The sequence below is a fragment of the Nuphar pumila genome, chromosome 2, assembly GCF_984573655.1.
Source record: "Nuphar pumila chromosome 2, dmNupPumi1.hap1.1, whole genome shotgun sequence".
Taxonomy (NCBI): Eukaryota; Viridiplantae; Streptophyta; class Magnoliopsida; order Nymphaeales; family Nymphaeaceae; genus Nuphar; species Nuphar pumila.
Genome location: NC_143250.1, coordinates 81372414 through 81394270, shown reverse-complemented (window position 1 = coordinate 81394270; position 21857 = coordinate 81372414). Strand labels below are relative to the sequence as shown.

The window sequence follows — 21857 nt, the reverse complement described above, 5'->3', positions numbered from 1 at the left end:
CATTCTACACGGTACAATTTAGCCACATACCATTCCATCAATCAATCAGACAGCAATCGATAATATTGGCAATCATGGGCTCCCTCGATGGCAATGCTAGAGCGGGTGCTTCTTTCCTTCTCTGCTTAGCCATCATCGGCTGTGCGCTCGCTGCTCGTACCCTGGACGAGCAGACGGGGACGCCCACCGCGCCTCTCTTCCCGAGCCCAACCATCATTCCGGGCCCACAGGCTCCCTTGGCCAGTCCACTGGACCCACCAACCATACCAGCTCCCACGATGGACCCACCAACAACGACGACGACGACAACAGGTGGCGACCACACCCTCGCATTCTTCATGCACGACATCCTCGGTGGGACCCACCCCTCCGCCCGGGCAGTCACGGGCATAGTCAACAATGTCGACGCAAACGGGAACAACATCCAGTCGTTCCTCACCGGGTTGGGTGGTACCACCGCACTGCAGGCGGACAGCACCACAGTGGGTGGGAACCTACCCTTTGTGACGGCCGGGCAGCTGCCCTTGGGGGCCACGTTGGAGAAGCTGGAGTTTGGCACCATAACGGTCATAGACGACCAGCTGACCGAAGGGCAGGAGCTGGGCTCGCCCGTGGTTGGCAAGGCCCAGGGCTTCTACGTAGCCACCTCCCAGGACGGCAGCAGCCAGAACCTGGTCTTCACCGCCTTGCTGGAGTCCGGCGGGTTCGCCAACACCATCAGCTTCTTCGGTGTCCACCGGACCGCCGTCTCCGAGTCGCACATCGCCGTCATTGGTGGCACAGGGAATTACGAGAACGTGAAGGGGTATGCAGTAATCCGGACCCTCCACCCGGTCGACACCCACGAGACCGATGGCGTGCAGACCGTCCTACACTTCCTGGTCTATCTCTCCTACTAGAAGAGCTCAATGGGCCAGCATCAATGAAGATCCGTCTGTTCATTTTCTTCGTCTACGTGGTGTCTTCCTTTTGTTTTTATTGCATGCATGCATTATGATGTGTAGGAGTCTTGATTGCTTGGTGTGTCCCTTTGTCGAGAATGAGTTTCTTCGTGCTTGTTTGGGTTGGGTTGTGTTGTATCCACATGCTGTTAATTCCTGCCTTGTTCAATTTGACGTTCAACCATGTATTCTATGATATTTTCTTTATGGGGTTGTGCTGGCTACAACAGACGCGTTATAAACCCTTCATCCGTAGATCAGTCATGGCTGATATTTTCAAAATATCGTAAGTTTAGCACGATATTCTAAATATATAGCCACTATCTTGACAATATAAGCGTGATGACGTCTTCAAAAAATGCATTGATAACTCCTTTTAGTAAAACTTTTAGATCATTTATATATATATATATGTTTGTAGCCTCATTGTATTTTAACTTATACATATTTTATACGTTTTATATGCCTATGCTTTTCCTGATTTTTTTTAGAAAAAACATGTTTTTTGAAAATATCGCAAGGATTTTCTCGAGCATGAAACCTGTGACTATGTTGCCCAAAAGATTAATGAGCATAAGAGTGCAAAATTCAGTGTGCTTCTTGATATTGGTATGTAGGAGTGAGCATCCTAGAATTTAAAAACTAATTCTGCTTCTAACTGGAACGAGCCTAACAAACGGAATTTAAAGTGTTGAAGCTCGAACCATTTTTGTAGCAAACTTGGATGGAGTTGAAAGAGGTCGGGGTAGGCCTAGGAAGACTTGGATGGAGTTGGTAGGAAAGGATATGAATGCTTTGAACCTCACCGAGGACATGGCGTTGGATAGAAATGATTGGAGGAAAATGATTCATGTGGAAGACCCAAAATGAATTTCTTTTTTGGTTCATATCGCTGACCCCAATTGTTTTGGGATGAAGGCGTAGTTGTTGTTGTTGTTGTTGTAAGCTCGAACCATTTTTGTAGCAAACTTTTTTTTTTTTTGGAAGGCAAGATGGGGTTAGGCTAGGGGTGCCAACGGGTCGGGTTTGGTTCAAACCCTGGTGGACTTGGACCCAATTTTTGGGTATGGTATTAGGTCCGGACCCTGGTCTAATCAAATCCACTATAAGAAAAACCATACTCAGACTCGATAAGAATTACATGAACCAGACCTGGTTCAACTATATTTTTTATCATTTTTACATTGAAAAATTACGGGTCTTAATCGAAACTCGGGTCGGGTCCAGGTCTGGAATAAAATTTCACAAACTATAACCACGTCCATGTATTAATCAGACCTTTGGGTCTGGACTCAAGTCGTAATCGAGTATTCTTATTTATCACCATACTCAGACCCTATAGAGTTTGGTTCGGGTCAGGTTTACCCTAGGTTAGGCAGACCCCTACCAGTTACACAATTATACCATTGGGTTTTGAACCTGCAACATCCCAACACAAGGTGACGTTCACTAGATGCTCCTACCAGACAAGCTGAGCCCCCATTGATAATTTTTGTAGCAAGTTGAGACGAGCATGAGCTCAAGTTAAATGAGCAGGCTCGTTTACAAAACAATCACATTATTTCAAAACTGAAAGTAATATGATTTGAACTGTAGACCAATTGGGTCAAGCTCAAGCCAATTCATTTACAGAAAAAATGCGTTATTTTAATGGAAACTTTCGGACAAAAAAAACACACACACACACACAGATGATGCCATTTAAAAAAAAAATTGATGGCATTCTTGGAATTGAAAAGTAGAATATGAGAGCAAAATGATCTCCTGAAGATAACCAGAGTAGCTAGATCCAGTACTCGCGCTGAGTATACTCCACGAAATAACACTTTTACTGTCGCTAAAATACTGCCCAAAAAAACACAAAATCTTGCACAACTCAAGTTGTGCTGTATTCAAGCAGTGATTTTTCATAATGTTAAGTCCTCGCGCGGCAAGATCACTGGATCAGCTGCTCTTGAGGATAAAAGCCACGAACTAACCATGTATGTGCACCACATTATGACCCAGATTTCTATATATGGCCTTACGTCTTCGTCATACATCTCATATGGATGTGATGTCTTGATGACATTTTCTTTTGGAAAGAACCAAGCCTGTTAATTTGAAGTAAGCGAGAGTAGTCCTGCAATGGGGAATTAGTAGACTTGAAACATTGACTGGTAAAAGGTTACTTTGCAGTTCACAGTATGCAGCTTAAAGCAAAGAATGAGACCATAGACCCAGGGGGTTTGGCTTAGTGGGATAGGGCCTATACTGTTTGACTAGCAGTTCAGGTTCAAATCTCATGGGCTGTCTGTCACCTTCTTGCGCAAGCCGAGCATGGTGACTCTCTGGGGTCGAGGGGTAAGCCCTCAGAGTTTTACGTTGACATGAACAGAGACAGTTAGTATGGCAGGCTGAGCCATTGCCGCTAGGTCTCTGTGCTCTGGGAGCGGTTTCTTCGAGTAAAAATAATAAAAAAATAAATGAATATATATGAGAACCTAAACTAAGGTGAAAAGATGAAAGGGCTGTGTAAAAAGTTAAGGTGAAGAAGGCCGCATAAAATTAGTTCTCAACCGGGTTACAAATGAAAAACTTATAGGAGCTAATTATTAACAAAAAACTGCCCGACTTATTATCAATTTGAAAAGAGCTGCCTAACGTTAGAGATATTACATACAACCATCTATTATGTTTGAATGCATTTCAAATACCCGCATGAAGTATGAACCCAGATTTTTGTCCTCTTTAGTGAAAACAACTCACCTTATGTCATGTTAGCTAGGCTCTTTTTGTTGAACAAATCAACAATGAAGTCACTTGATCACTTCGTTTGGCAAAACCATGGTCAATTCAACCAATTAAGTGCGCCTTTGAAACACAAATTACAAAATCAAGCTGCAAAATGTAAATTTTTTTTTTTAGAAGAAGGCTGCAAAATGTAATAAACCAATCTCAAGTGGCACCTTAGGAATGGCTTCAACTGAATCATTTTATAACATCAAATTATAAAAGCGTGCTGTAAAATATAATAACCCAAATTTTAGGTGGCTCCTTATGAATGGCATGTATTCTCTGAAAGATCAATTGGATTGAATAGAAGACATGATGGCTTGGTATGTAGGCACTCAAATAAGGGCCATAGCCTTCTCCAATTTGCTGCCGTTAGCAGAAGTTCGGGGTGCAAAATACAACTCAGACCCGATTAAACTCAGTCCTAGCCCAGCACAAATAATTAATCTAGCCTGAAACGGGTCGGGATCATGTATAAAATATACAATGCCCAACATGCCTGACCCTTTAACTGAGTTGGACCTAAAGGGCCCGGCACCCCCAACTTGAACCCGAGCTCGACTATAACTGAGTCAGACCATGCTTGGGCCAAGATATGCATCGGACCTGTTGAGTCCTTATTGGACCCTAATTGGGCCTGGTCCGACTGGCCGGATGGCCACTGCTGGCAGTGATGTCGCACGGATGCAGCATTGAAATAGGGAATGGAACTGGATCGGTGAACTGCCACCTCTATCCCCACTACAGGTACAACAAGGGCAGAACCAAGAGGAGGCGGGCAGGATACACAAAGTAAGAATGGGCATCTAGCTGGACTCCTCAAATGGACCAACATATTATCTGGGCATGGGCCCATTGTTTTAGGCTCAACCCCCAAATTATGAAGGCCTAAGACATCTTTTCAACCCACCTCAATCCTTAGGTGGTGTCGAAAGGACCTGAAATCGGAACAACTGAAAGTTCTCAATACTTATAGTAGGCAAATACTGTCTTGTACAAATGGTAGTTGCCAACTCTGGTTTTTAAAGCAAATACAAAAGAAATTGCACCAACCACGTCCTCAATTCCTCAATACCTCTCTAGCACCACTTCGGTGGAGTTGATTGAATTCTAACCCAAGTTCCAAACTTGTAGCCTATCAGCTCCCAAATAGAATCTTAAGTTAGTTCAGGTATATATATATATATATATCAAGCTGGCAGGCAGACTCCTACCAGTTACACAGGATTAAACCAAGAGATTACAGATCATATGGTGATGGAAACCAATCAGGAGGTTTGTCTTTCTATACCCTATTGCTCTCATAGATGCCCAATCGAGGCAAGCTGCAGGACCAATAATTGAAATTTTTAACAGTAACCACAAACTTAGATCAAACTGTAAAAGTGTATCTGCCATTTCCAAGTCCATGACTGAGGAACGCCCTCTTCCCTCCAACAAGTGCCTGCAACAGCATGCTTTCTAGATGATTATATAACAATAGACCTGCATCTAGGGATCGGGCCCAGGATTTCTTTCCAGACCATTCATGTCTCCATATTTCTCCTTTATGATTCATCCAACCGATGTACTAGTTCTGACCAACGTGGTCCTTGATTGAGAATCCCGCCTGCCATGATTTGGAGGACGGCATAAAAACACTATAAACATTTATCTTAACCCATCTTTAAACAGAAGCAATCCAGCGGTCTGCATATAACCATTTTCTGGCAATTACACTTGTCATATCCACACATTCGAAGGACATGAATACGAATATTTATCTTCACCCATCCTTCAACATGAGCAACCCAGTGGTCTGCATATAACCATTTTCTAGCAATTACACTTGTCATATCCACACATTCGAAGGACATGCATATGAACCTCGTTCAAGACACTGTGAATGATGCATTCTCTGGTCATTTTTGTGCCTTCAAAGAGGATTGTATTCCTCAACTCCCACAACTTAGCGAATTACAATTTGGAAAGTTGCCAACGATGCTCTCCTAACCATTTTATCTTTGAAATATTGGGTACCCATCTCCTTAGAGAGAGTCAACAATGTCTGAGATAAGTATCTTCTTTTTTTCCAAAATGTTTAACCACCCTGAACCAAACCTGCCTTGCAACTGGGCATTGAATCATTAGACGCTCAATTGTTTCTTATGCATGTTCACACATGACCACGTTAGTAGCAACATACCCATTCTTCGAAAACGCTCCATGGCCAGCAGTCTATTGCTAATTGTGTAATGCAAGGTAAGAGCAACTCTGGGAACACGAGCACTCAACCAAATAAAACTGTGCAGATCAAATGCCACGCTCTTCAATCGAACAGTCTCCCACGCCACCTTAGAACTAAACGGTTCCCTATTCTGTCGTTTCAAAATATCCATTGTACCTTTGTTATGATTCTGACCATTAACTAGATCTGCAATTTGGGCCACACATCCCGGGAACATGTCTGAACAATGTTACAATTAAGAGCACACATATTCTGAAAAACATCACTAAGCATCTCGGACACTTTAATCCTTTGTATCTGCCACATATCATGCACCATAATCTCTTCCTGAAGAACTTGGATCAAGGGAGATGGTCACACCAAGGGTCAAACTGGACATCATTACCATCGCCTGTTTCCCACTTAGCTCCCACTTGGAAAATCCTCATGCTATGTTCAACACTCTTCAAACACCAAGATATCTCCCGTTCATTCCTAACGAAACATATAGACCCAAGCCGTTTGTATTTAATGAGCAACAACCTAACCCAAGGACCTTTTTCCTTAGAAGCTACCTTCCATGCCATTTTCGCAAGAAAATCAAGGTTCATGTCCTGGATATATTTGATACTCAGCCCTCCTTTGTTAATTGGCCTACACACTACATCCCACGACAAAGAGTGATTGTGGGTCACCGTCCCACTTTCATCACAAAGAAATCTCCACATCAATTCTTCAATTTTATCAATGATCTTCTTCGGTAAATGAAAGTACATCATTCAATAGTTCGGATATAATGCAATGGCAGAGTTAATAAGAACCAAATGCCCAGCTTGAGATAGTAACATGCCACTCCACGTGTCCAAATATTTTTTAATTTTTGCAATTAGAGGGGCACACATGGTTGAAGAATTCTACAATGAGTAAGACTAAATGAAATAAATGTGGACTTTCCCTTATTCGGAGGCCCCAAACTTCTTAACTAAAAAACAAGTGTTATTTTTTTTATAATATTATAATTGAATGATGTAAAGCTTTATCTCTGGCATTACTCCAATCGAACTAATCCCTAGGGGGTTCGCCTGAGCACAAGCATACACATATATTATTCCACTAGAACTAAATCTTGAAAAAGAAATAACCAAGGACAATAATCATGTCTATGGTATTACTTTAACCGAACTAAGTACTAGGGGATATGCCTGAGTGCAAGCTTGAACGTATATTAGCCTACTAGAACTAAGTTCTAGAAAGAGACGACCAATGATAGAATCTCTTTCATAAAAAAAAACCAAAATACAACGCAAAACTTTCTTTTTGAATTTTGGTCAAAATCATGAGCAAGTTACATGTAATTAGACACTTTGTGAGTCTGGATTCAAATCCCTTGGACTTGGGTTCACGTCTAATTTCATAATTTGACTTCAATTAACAATCCCAAATTCAAAATATACAACATATTGTACGATCCTTAAACCATATTCCAAACATTCTATAAACCATAGTTTAAATAATTCATTTAAGCAAGCATACTATCTAACTTTAAATAAAAATACAACAATCTTAATACATCAATTAAAATAGACAGTCTTAATGATTTAGTTAGAAATCTAAGTCAAGTCCCCAGAATCTTAAAGAAAGTTTGGTTCTTGAAACAACCATCACAATTCTTCCATCGTCTTCAACACAAGTACTCATCACCTGAATGATTTATATATAGGGTCATACTCGATAGGTACAATAACATTGCATGCATGTACAAAATTAAGTATACATAAAAACTCTCATTCTTTTAGGACATATACATTTCATCATGATAAGCATAATGTACCAAATTGCCAAATAAAACATAATCATGATATATAATTATCAATTGCATACTTTCAACATCCAAGTTCAAAATATAAACATGCTATAATAGTTTAAACCAAAACTAATACATAATCTCACAAATGGCTTTCTCAGCAATTTTATATTATCATTTATTGTTATGCAATATTATCCAAAATATGCAAATATCTATACTTGAGTTTTTGCATTATTAGAACATATTTTCAATACACGTTTAACATAAATTAAAATTGTTCAAGTATAATGTCTTTGCTTATCTTGCTTACCACTCTCATCGGGTATTTATGAGAAATCATCGAGAAAAAAAAAAACCCATAAATGATGTTTATTATGCTATGTATTTTAAATTCTCATGTAACTTACTGAATTGAATTCTAAAGTGAGTAGTCAGTGAGAGAAAACCCCACGGAGGCATCAACAATTACGATGCATCATATGCTACAACAATAGTTGTGAGACCTATCACCTAGGATACATTGGTAGTCCGGCCTCTTACCTTCCGAAGAGTGGAGACCAGGTGAGACGCTTTACTCTAAAAAATATTAACAACGTGGTCACACGAAGGTTATACCACTTACTCTCTCCAAGATAAGCCATAAAATGAATGAATTATTGAGTCCACTTTATTAAAAAAGGGTTGAATATATATTTTATTACGCATGCTTCATATCATTAGGCATATCAAGGCTCAATTGTAAAGTCTGCAAAATTTTTATTTTTTTTTTAAAATAAAAAAGTATTTTTGTGAATTATTCTAGTATTTAGCTTTGATTAAATATCATTTTCTAAAAGATTAATTAGCTAATATTGGTTGATTAATTAGTGATTAATTATCAATAGTATTTTGGCATTTATTAAAGTTATTTGATAATTAGGGATGTACAAGGTTTTGTATGTGGTATTTAGATCTGGACCTCAATAGAAATCCATGAGGATCAACCCACAACAATGTAAGTTCAGACTATCCACATAGAATCCACTAGATCTTAAGTTATTCAGAATTGGATATCTAAATGATTCAGGTCAACCCAAATGGATTTGGGTAGAGTTAGCCCCATAACGGAGTTTAAACCGGATATAGAAGAGATTTGAATCTATTTGAGACCCCAAATAAATTCTCCTCTAAAGTGGAAAGTGTTTTAGATCAATTTAGAGACCCAAATGGATCCCACTAAGCAAAATGATATTTAGATCCATTTGAAGACCTGAATGAACTCCACTAAGAAAAATGTATTTTGGATCCATTTGAAGACCCAAATGGATCTCGCTAAGTAAAATAAAAATTTTGGATCCACTTGAAGACCCAATTAGTCCTTACTAAGAAAATAAGATTTTGGATCTATTTGAAACGCAAAATGGATCCCATTAAACTAAAATGAAATTGTTTGGATCCACCTAAGACCCAAATAAATCTCCCCTACTTAAATAGGATTTGGGTCCATTCGGCACACAAATGAACCACCATCACTGTCACTCGGTTCAACAAGTGGCTGGATGCCACTTGCGATCTTCATCTTCCTCATTGCTAGTTTCTGCCAGCGCCAACCCCAACCAACCTGACACCACCTGATCACCATGGCCATCTTCTCCACCACCGATGCCTTGCCCATGATGCCTCTCCCTGTCGGTGACTGAACCACCACTGTGATCCCAGCTGACGATAGCCATAATGTTCTCTGTTGTGCGCAAGCTTGCCGATGCCACCACCAACTTGATTTTTGCCTGCTACGACCTAGCCGATGATCACTGCCACCTCCATTCCTTCTCTTCTCACGGCCTCCTCTACTATTTTGCAAACAGAAGTAGCAGCTGCAGTCGGCTGAATCGACTGCACTCCCTGCTGGTTTTTCGGCAGGCTACCACTTGTTTCCATTTTTCTGTCGCCAGCAACATTTTTCCATTTTTCTGTCATCTGCAGATGTCTCAGCCGAACCTCGGCAAACCTGTCCAAAACAGCCAAGCTTGCACTCGCCTAGAACCAGGCTCGGCCTAACCGAGTAACGTTCAGGCCAGTCGAGCCCTTATGCTCAGTTCTTCCTGACTTGACTGAGCTTGACCCTCATAATTGTTGCTCCACCTTCACCGAACCCCAGCTCGGCTCAAGCCAAGCACCGCTCTATTTGGCAACCTCTGCAAATTGCCTTCCACCGCCCACATCGCAACCTTCACCGTGACCTTTTTCGTCACCATCATTAGATCCGCATATCCATGCAAACACCACACCCACACACTTTTCCGTGCTTGCCACACAAAACTTGAGGTGAGTCACGTGTTGTCACTTGTATTCGGATCATTGGCAAAATACGATTCACATCACACTTATCGAGGAGAATCTCCAAAGGCATTTTTCAGATTTCTCTATTTCTTGAGAGACCACATGAATTAAGAGGTAGGTTTTCGATAACTTAACTCACATGCATAGTTTTAGGTTATTTGAAATGCTTAGAATTTTCATATTTATGTATATATATATATATATAGTTTTTAAAAATTATTCATATTACACTCTTTATGAGAAAAATATATATTTACGCAATATTTGATTTTTCACAAACAAGAATGTGCATGTGTTAAAAAAGTTTCAAAATTATCCATATGTGTGTATTTTGAACATGTTTCAAATAAAGACACGTATATGTTAAAGTTTTACGAACATATTCTGACATGTGTATTTTAGATTTTACAAGCATGTAAATAGAAGTGTATTTCAGAATTTTATGAACAAATGTTTGTATATAGCTCAAGCTTCTTGAATATGCATGTTTTTGAAATATGTGCATCATAATTCTCTTGCAGGCTTACAATGATAGTGTAAATGGTACTTCTGGCTTCATGGGATTTTATTAAGCACAAAGAGTTGTTGTCCAGCTACGAAGATAAGGGATAACTGCCACCGATATTGTGAGGTGGTATTGAGATTGTTTTAGTTGAAAGTAAATTCTGATATATCAGGTTGAGGGTGGTGAGAGCACTCTCTCAACACGGTCGTCCCATATCTAGAACCAAAAAATATGAGCAAGGCCAGGATAATAAGTGACAAATTGATTGAATATACTATCTAGGTCGAGGCTTTAATTTAGACATTATCTGTATTAGTACCCATAGAATATTGTGAAAGAGAAACAAAAACGTATTGTATATATAGTGAAGCATGACATGAATCATCTAAGAAAAAAAACATAAATAAAAAAATTATTAGTTATTCATGTCTTTTGAGAACTCTTTGCTTGCATAAGTAAGTCATGCATGAATTGAATGATTACGCATGAGTACGATTATTGTATATAATATTGAGCTGTTATGTTACAATTATTTGTTATGCAACAATAATTACTTATTTACATGAAAAGAATGTTATTTCATGTATGCTGACTTCCATGCAAATATATTTTGTTATTATATTTCTACTGGGGGCTTGTGGATATTGACCCCCTACAAATTACAGGTACAAAATAGTTGTTGGAGCATAGCAGAAGGCTGTGGCGGCATCAAAAGCCAGTTATTTTTCTTTTCCAAAAAATATAATTTAGTACTTGTTTATACTAGTTTTGTACATACCTTATGGTTTACTTTAGAATGAAAATATTCAGATTCTAGATACGAATCATTTTAGAAATGCTTTAAGGATGCAGTCTTACTGTTATCAATTAAATTTGTAACATGCCTGAGGTTTTCAATCAGAGTCAAAAATGTTGTTTTTTCACTGCTATATAAAAAAAAATTGTGTGTTTTTAGGTTTTAAATCTTGGGCATTACAACATTGATATCAGAGCAAGGATATGATTCCTTGGGAATACTAAGCTGCTTTTGGTAAAGACAACATTAGTATAAGAGCTGTAAGATTATTTGAGGATACCAAACTGTCGTTGGTAAAGTTAGCTTTGCTATCGAAACAGAAAATAAATACTGGCTTGTGACACATCCAGTAGACCGACATCGATCTGTAAGTAATATTTTTTTGTTAATTGATTAAAATTGTGATGATTAATACTATAAGTTTGAAAGTTTGCAATTGTGAACCTAGATGTTGAAATAAGGACATCACGAGTATTATTGTGAACTTATAGATTTTTTAGTATACTAGATGGTCAAAAACAACCTCAAGGTTAGGCCGTTGGTGTGAGTTTTGAAAAATGATTTTTAAAAAGATATTTTAAGTAAAAACAAGTGTGAAAGTCAGACAACAAAATATATAAAAACCGGCTCGCATGAGTGGTGGAGTCCGGATCAAACTCAGGGAATGAGAAAAATACTTTGTATTCCACAAATAACTAAGCTTTTCTTTATTGCCTTGAAAACTAAAAGACTTAATTAAATAAACAAACTAATAGTGCTGCCCCTGCAGAGGGCTTAAACAAATAAAATAAAGTACCTTATTACAAACCCAAATTGAATTGAATTAAAATAAAATAAAAGACTAATCTAAAAAGAAATGAAAAGGTTTTCAGTGCTTGAGCTTCTTGTCCCTCTTTCTTGTTTTCTTGAACTTTTGCTTTTCTTATTTCTTGAAGGCTCCTTGAGGGGCTTTTTGAGGGCCTGAAGGGCCTTTTGAGAGGACCTCAGAGGGCTCTTCAGAGGTACTTTCGAGGGCTCACCGCACGTCTAAACGCTTCCCTGCAAAAACACAAAACAAAACTTAAAAACTCATAGAAATTCAAGGTTAGTTTCAGCTAAAAATCACAAAATCATGAATTAAGCTAACATGAAATAAACTCATAACATGTAACTAACCCTACACTAAAAGACAAAATAACAAAACAAACAAACTAACACTCAAGAAACTAATTCATCTACTAACAAATTAATGACCACCTAACTAAGAGATTAAGAAAATACACTAACCGAATGTCAAGAATCAATTAAAACTAACATATTACTAAAATAACTAGCTAACTTGTTGTATGGAATTTAGAGTGACAAAAAAATTAATTAATTAACAAGCAATCAAGAATAAAGCTAACCGACTACTCAAGATTCAAAAGATTAAAAAGAGCTAACTAACTACTAACTAATATTTAACATTAACTAATTAACAATATTAACGTGTTGTACGAATGTCTACAAACTACTTTGACCAATTAACTAAGAGACAAATAACAAACATGAACCAATAAAAACTAACCTATTGACTTCATCATGAATAGAAAATAACGTATAGAAAAAATCAACTATTATTAATCTAACATAACTAAATCTATTGGCAAACAAAATTCAAAGATAACTAAAACTAGCACACTAACATGAATTAATTTAATTTAAACTACCTAATAAATTCTGGAAATGACTAAACTACCTAACTTATTCTATCTATTATAATTAAATAGCTATGAATTAAAAGGAACCAAGAAACCAATTACTATTTTAACAATTATTCTAACAAAAAATCTAAACTATTGCATGGCTGCGGGAAGTAGCAATTAATTATGACAAAGCTGGAAATATAATAAAGAAATTACTATGCTATCTAATATAACTAATTGACAATGAATTAAAATAAATACTAATCGACAACTATGTACTAATTAACGAATATACAAAACAAAGATCAAAGAAATTTTTTTGAACTAAAACCAAGTGACGTGCATCAACTTAAAACTAAACTACATACGTGTATCAAAAACTAACATTAAACTATCAAAACTATGTTTAATTTAAAACAATAGAATAATAATTAACAAATTAACTATTCAAGAAAATGCTAATTGCACTAAAGGCTAAACCGGTCAGATTATTTTAATCTAATCTAAATTTTAATGAACTAGTTTATACCTAAGGGAAATAACTAATTAATTCTGATAAAAAAATAGCACTTGATGTGAATTAAAATCACAAACAAATTATATAAAATAATGTGACTATCTACTCGACGCACAAATTAAGAAAAATAGCTAAATGAACTATTTTATATTTTTTATTTATTTTTATTTTTTAGATACTAAATCTAAAATAATCTAAACTAGAGATGATGATGCAATGATCAAATGAGATAATATGCAATGCTACAATTTATGAGATGTAGAAACTAAAACTATGGTAAAACGGGAGAGAAGAAGCAAACTGTAGCATTCGCCTCCGATAGAGGGGTTGAGAAAAAGAACGTAGTTTTTCCCTTCGAGCTGCATGAACCTCTGTCGACCAAGACAAGAAGAACCAGCGATAGAAAAATGTTAGAAGCAAGATGAATCAAAGAGAGAAAATAAGAAATCGAGGGAGAACTGGTTGGGAACGAAGAGGAGGAGGAAGAGAAGAGAAGAGAAGAGAAGAGAAGAGAAGAGAAGAGAAGAGGGAGAGGAGGCCTGCATTTTCTCAGAAGGGAAAAACATGGTGGTTTGCTGGAAAAAATTTATTTATAATAAAAATTAGGTCAAAACACGATGTTCTATGAAAGTCTAATTTGTTTTTAGAAATTCCAAAATAAGTCTTCCTCAAAAACATATTTTTCAAAAGAGTTTTTTCTAAACTAATTAAAATTAGTAACTACTCTCCTAATCTAATTAAACTACAAAGTAAAAACTTCTAAATTAAATAAAATACTAAAAAATGCAGGGAAGAGTTTTAAAAATGTGATTTTCTTATATTTTCAATTTCAATGCAGTTTCTCGAAACTAGCGATAAAAATAAAATTTTAATGTGATTTACATAAAATAGTATAAATAAAATACAAAATATAAAATATAAAATATATGCATGATCAAATTTTCCTATGATTATTGTTTGCTTGTCCTCGAGCAAACTGAAGCAAAAAGCAAAAATAACAAACTAACCAATGCAAAAACCTCACTTTCGTAAGAATCACGGTTGTATTTAGCGTATGCAACAAGCTCTTTAAACTCCTGGGTTACCTCAGTGGACGAGTAAGGTCTCATGAGGGTTTACAGTGATGCTACCCACAAACATCTCTGTCATGTATGCATAAAAATTCAACTTCAAAAAGCATTAGGCTGTTAAGGAGTTTGTTTTTGCAAATATTTTGAGTCATTACATTATCAAAACATAATTAGAGTCTTTTATAGGCCACCACAAAATAAAATATTTTCTTTCACTTTTCTAAATACCATAATCATTTATGCTTTATTCTCAAAAAATCAAATACACACATGTCTTTGTTTATTTATCTTCACTCATATATTTTCTGTACACGTTTTCTCAATATTTGGTTCTAAGCAGTGAACTTTTTCTTTTATGCTATTTTCTTTTTCTTGATTTTCAAAATTTTTAGACTTTTTCTTTCTTTTTTTTGTTGAGCACTATATCAAATTTCTACTTTTCGTGACCCGTGTAATGAGCTTTGGGTCAGTGACTCCTAGGCTAGATAACCTTAGAGCACCAGATACTAATTATCCCTCAGACTTACTTGCTCAAGTCACTAGACCTTCAATTTTTATAATTTTACGTATAGTCTGTTTTTCTGTCATCTGTAATGTCAACATCTATTAGGCTCTCTATAAAGTCCATGTAATGAGCTTTCAGGACGATGGCTCCCAAACCAGATGACTTTAGGGCACCAAGTATAAACACTCTTCAGACTCTACTTGCTCAAACAAAATAGGCCACAAATATTAACTTAGACAAATGAATGATTTTCTTTGTTATCATTTTCAACATGGGAATCAAATACTTCAACCTGTGTCTGAGCCCAGCTACTAGGAAATACGAAAATACCAAACAACTAAACATATGCTCTTTTCACTTTTTTATGCTCATGAATACAATATTGTTCATTTGCTTAATTTTTCAAAAATAAAACTATGCATATTCATATTTATGATTCAAAATAAGCTCTAACATGCATCTATAATCATTTCTTTGAAATTCACATAAACAACCACATTTTTCTAGATAAGTGTCAGAAAATTTTTTTGTGGGGCTCAAAAATTCTCTAAAAATATTAGATTATATAAAGCATTCATATAAGGTCAAACTCATTCCTTAAAAGCCCAATTTTTATGAGTTTTCATTCATGTGCAAGTACAAAGACAGAAAAAGATTTGGGTGTGTAAACTATACCCTTTCTCATGCTTGAATGACATTGTTCTCAGTGGCACTCCCCCATGCTTGCGTGAAACTAGATGAATGCATATAAGAATGAAAATAAATGAGAGAGAAGTAGTAGAAGTCACCTGATCAATGTTGTAGAACCTTACCTGATACGGCATGTGAATGACTCTGCATAGGTTCTACTTGTCTACCTGTTCTGCAACTCATAAAAACATACCAAAAATACAATGCATACATAATCTGACATCTAACTCATGAAAGAAGATACCTTTTTAAAAATAGAAAAACTATTAAGACTACTAATAGTACATCACAAATATGGATTGCCTCCCATAAAGCACTAAGTTTTACGTCCTCAGCCAGACGGATCTCTGGTTTCACTTCATCATACATAAGATCAATGGATGTGAGGTCATGCCCAATCGGGAGGTCTAAGGAAAATGGTGTCATCTAGGACTCTGCCTACAACATGTCCTCGAACTCTACCCCTATGGACCCTGCAATGGCTCTCTCGGTTGCTAAGAATGAGCTTAGTCTCTACGTAAAAACTATTATCACATGATGGTGAGCTATAAACCAAATATCTACCTATGCAAGCATCCAACAACAGATCAAATTGCTATCCTTTAACGTCTATTACACGAAAGCAATCGTCATTTTCTGTCGCTCTCGTGACAACATAAAAAATGTTTAAGTGTAAATGCTTATTGCCAAAAGAAACATCTATCTCTCCAGTATGACAATCAATATGAGCGTGAGCAGTGACCAAGAATGGTCTACCCAGAATAATGGGGGTCTAGTGAGCGACATCGATTCCCTTCATGTCCAGAATGAGAAAATCAACAGGAAAATAAAAGTCCTCGACCTTGACTAACACATCTTCCAAGATTCCTTGCATATGCTTGGTAGACCTATCAACCAACTGCAAGATAGTCGTCATGGGCTTCAAATCTCTAATCCCAAAAGTGTCATAAAGAAAAGCTGACAATATGTTCACGTTTGCTCCAAGATAGAGTAATGCACGCTCGATAGTCATGTTCCCTATAACACGCAAGATGATGGGTGCCCCAGGATCCTTGAGCTTGGGTGGGTCTTGGTGCCGAAACACGAAGCTCACCTGCTCAGTCAAGAAGATCATCTTGGGCAACGACCTCAATTTTTTCTTCTGCGTGCAAAGTTCTTTGAGGAACTTTGCATAAGCAGGCACTTGCTAGACGACGTCAAGCAGGGAGAGGTTTATGTAAACATGCTTGAATATGTCAAGCATATCGTGCATGCGTGCTCCCTGCTTGCTAAAATCATTCAGTTTTGCTAAGGCCTGAGGAAATGGGGCTCTAAGGATATACAAAGGAGAAGGCATAGGTCGTTGGCCCTGCCTACTTTTCTTAGGCCTGGTAAGGGAGATCGACTGGTCACTAGGTTTGTCATTGGGATCTTCAGTCTTCTCTTGAGTAGGGTGGACTTCCTTCCCACTTCAAAGGGTGATAACAGAGTAGGCTTGCTCTTGGTGAGACTCTGTGAGGTGCAGGTTATAGTGCATGGGCTCTTAACCTCTCTGGTTGACAACAGACTGACTAGGGAGGCTTTCTTTGCTTTGCCTGCTCAAGGCCTCAACCAAATGTCACATCTGGGTCTCTAGCTTTGCTATCGACTGTGTGTGGAAACTGAGGTTGGCCTTAATATTATAAAAGGCTTTGAGCAGCTTCTCCTGAAAAGATGAGTTTGATATGGGCTTCTGTGGAGAAGGCAAACTAAGTTGGGGAGGGGGCTGAGGAAATATAAATCACGGGTAACCTTCTGAGAGGTTACCCTGTTTGTGCTGTGTCTGGGGAGGCAAATGAGGTGGTTCTTGTGAATTTCTTCACGCAAAGTTAGGATAATTTTGCCACCCTGAGTTATAGGTGGGTGCATAAGGATCATGCACCAGTCTGACAAAACCTTGGGCAACATTCACTTGCTCTTAAACGAATTCAGAATAGAGTGATGCTACTGGACACTTAGAAACCAAGTGTGTAGGGCTAGCACATAGCTCACACACTTTTTCTACTGGATTTAGTGAAGCTGGGTTGGCCAGTAATTGATCAACTTTTCTGGTCAACTGATCCACTTTGATTTGCAACTCATGTCCGGACCCAACTTCGAAAATTACTCTCTTCTTAGGACTATTAGGAACAGTGTGATCCTATCAAGTCGCGAAGATAGGGCATGATGCATGGCATTTTCGCTCAATGTATCAAATAGGGACCATGCCTCATCCTCTCTCTTGAGTATGAACATTCCCCCACACGAAGAATCAACAATTTGCCTATCCTTCTCGGTCAGACCATCGTAAAAGTACTGTACTAGTTGCTAACGGGGCACTTGGTGGTTAGGGCACTTCCGTAGAAGATCTTTTATCCTCTCTCAAGTCTCATGAAATTGTTCTTCCTCAATCTGAGAGAAACAGGTGATGACTTTTTTATACTGGTTCATCTTACCAATTAGGAAATACTTATTGAGAAACTCACATTGCATGTATTTCCAAGTGGTAATTTGAACTGTATCTAAGGCCCTCAGCCAATGCTTGGCTTTGTCCTTGAGAGAGAACATAAATAATGTCAACCTCAAACATCATCCCCAAAATTATTGATCCGCACAATGGAGCAAATCTCGAGGAACTCATCGAGATGACAGTAGGGGTCTTCGTTGCTCAGGTCATAAAAAAATGGAAGCATTTGGATTATGCTGACCTTTACCTCAAAATGTGGAGCTTCTATAACGGGTCTAGCGATGCAGGAGGTGAGAGTATATTTATTAGGAATGTAATACTCCCTCAGAGGATGGGTCAACTGTTGATCCTGAGCTATGGGGCCGGATCGATGAGCTGTCTTAATAAGGGATTCAGGGTCCTCAACTATCTTAACAAGCTCGGGGTCAAGCGAGTGTCGCACTTGCATGCACTTGAGGGTAGATCGGTGCAACAACCGTCCTAAGTAAAAGGCTTTCTACCTACTTAACATGCAGTGCAGCCAAACCACAACAAACTACAAAGCTGATAAAGAGAAAAATAAAACTAGAAAGTAGAAAATAAACAAACACCGCACACTTGTACCCAACAAATATTTTGCGAAAAGTAAGCTACGAGCATGGTACCAATCGTGCATAGTCACCACCTAAGGGTAGCCTAGTAGGTGGGTCGTGCAAGAAAGGTAAGCTAGTATCTAGGGTTTGCAAACACATGGTTCAAGATCTTAAGTATTGAAATAAACTAGCAAACCTAAATAACAAGCAGAAAAAAAAACTATCAATCCTAAGTAAAGAACAAAAAGGAAACTAGCAACCAAAGTAAAACGAGAACACACTGGCAATAAAGTGAATACTCATATTTTAATCGCCGTTTCTCGGCAACGGTGCCAAAAAATTGGTGTGAGTTTTGGAAAATAATTTAAAAAAAAATATTTTAAGTAAAAATAAGTGTAAAAGTCAGACACCAAAATATATAAAAATTGGCTCGCACGAGTGGTGGAGTCCGGGTTGAATTTAGGGAACGGAAAAAATACTTTGTATTCCACAAATAACTAAGCTACTCTTTATTGCCTTAAAAACTAAAATAATTAATTAAATAAATAAACTAAGAGTACTACCCCTGCAGAGGGCTTAAACAAATAAAATAAAGTGCCCTATTACAAACACAAATTGAATTGAATTGAAATAAAATAAAAGACTAATCTAAAAATAAAAGAAAAGGTCTTCAATGCTTGAGCTTTTTGTCCCTCTTTCTTGTTTTCTTGAACTTTTGCATTTCTTATTTTCTGAGGGCTCCCTGAGGGGCTTTCTGAGGGCCTGAAGGGCCTTTTAAGGGGACCTTAGAGGGCTCTTTGGAGGTACTTTTGATGACTTACTGCACGTCTAAACGCTTCTCTGCAAAAACACAAACACGAAACACAAAACACAAAACAAAACTTAAAAACTCACAGAAATTCAAGGTTAGTTTCAGCTAAAAATCATAAAATCATGAATTAAACTAACATGAAATAAACTCATAACATGTAATTAACCCTACACTAAAAGACAAAATAATAAAATAAACTAACTAACACTCAAGAAACTAATTCATCTACTAACAAATTAATGACCATCTAACTAAGAGATTAAGAAAATACATTAATCGAATGTCAAGAATCAATTAAAACTAACATATTACTAAAATAACTAGCTAACTTGTATGAAATTTAGAGTGACAAAAAAATTTAATTAATTAACAAGCAATCAAGAATAAAGCTAACCAACTACTCAAGATTCAAAAGATTAAACAGAGCTAACTAACTACTAACTAATATTTAACATTAACTAATTAACAATATTAACATGTTGTACGGATGCCTATAAACTACTTTGACCAATTAACTAAGAGACGAATAACAAACATGAACCAATAAAAACTAACCTATTGACTTCATCATGAATAGAAAATAACGTATAGCAAAAACCAGCGATTATTAATCTAACACAACTAAATCTGTTGGCAAACAAAATTCAAAGCTAACTAAAACTAGCACACTAACATGAATTAATTTAATTCAAACTACCTAATAAATTCTGGAAATGACTAAACTACCTAACTTATTCTATATATTATAATTAAATAGCTATGAATTAAAAGGAACCAAGAAAGGTATTACTATTTTAACAACTATTCTAACAAAAAATCTAAACTATTGCATGTATGCTGGAAGTAAGAATTAATTATGACAAAGCAGAAAATATAATAAAGAAATTACTATGCTATCTAATATAACTAATTGACAATGAATTAAAATAAATACTAATCAGCAACTATGTACTAATTAACGACTATGCAAAACAAAGATCAAAGAAAAATTTCTGAACTAAAACCAAGTGACGTGCATCAAGTTAAAACTAAACTACATAAGTGTATCAAAAACTAACATTAAACTGTCAAAACTATGATTAATTTAAAACAATAGAATAATAATTAACAAATTAACTATTCAAGAAAATGCTAATTGCACTAAAGGCTAAACCAGTCTGATTATTTTAATCTAATCTAAATTTTAATGAACTAGTTTATACCTAAGGGAAATAACTAATTAATTCTGATAAAAAAATAGCACTTGACATGAATTAAAATTATAAACAAATTATATAAAATAATGCGACTATCTACTCGACGTGCAAATTGAGAAAAATGGCTAAACGAACTATTATATATATATATATATATTGTATTTTTTCTCTTTTTATTTTTCAGATGCTAAATCTAAACCAATCTAAACTAGAGATGATGATGATGCAATTATCAAATGAGATAATATGCAATGCTACGATTTATGAGATGTAGAAACTAAAACTACGGTGAAACATGGGAGAAGAAGTTTGTTAGGAAGAAATCAAAGTGAAATATCCCAAATTATTTAGTGCACAACTGTAACCAAATTTTGCGAACAAAATTTCTTTAAGTAGGGTAGAATGTAAAGTTCACAAATTTCTCAAAATTTCTAAATAAATAAAAAAGAAATTTTGTGAATTATTATGGTATTTAACTTTTATTAAATATATTTTTTTGGTAAATTAATTAGCTAATATTGCTTAATTAATTATCATTTGTATTTCAACATTTATTAAAGCTATTTGATATTTAATTGGAGATTTATGAGGTTTTGTATGTGGTATTTGAATCTGGACCTTAGTGGAGATTCACGAGGTTTAACCCACACCAACATAAGTTCGAACTATCTACGTAGGATCCACTGGATCGTAAGTTATTTAGAATTGGATCTTCAAATGATTTATGTTAATCAAATAGATTTGTGTAGGGTTAGACCCATATCGAGGTTTAAACTGGACATATAAGAGATTTGGATCCATTTGAGAACCTAAATGGATCCTCCTCTAAAGTGAAAAGTGTTTTGGATCCATTTGAAGACACAAATGGATCTCACTAAGCAAAATTCGTTTTGGATCGATTTAGAGATCCAAATGAATCTCCCTAAAAAAAGTATCTTGGATCCATATGGAGACCCAACTGGATCCCACTAAGTAAAATGGGAATTTTGGATCCACTTGGAGACCCAATTGAATTCCAC

At 36.6% G+C, this 21857-nt stretch overlaps 1 pseudogene; it reads left to right on the top strand.

Annotated features, from left to right (window-relative positions):
* Positions 1 to 314: 314 nt before the first annotated feature.
* On the top strand, positions 315 to 899 carry LOC149845840 (dirigent protein 9 pseudogene; annotated as a pseudogene).
* The last annotated feature ends 20958 nt before the right edge of the window (positions 900 to 21857 follow it).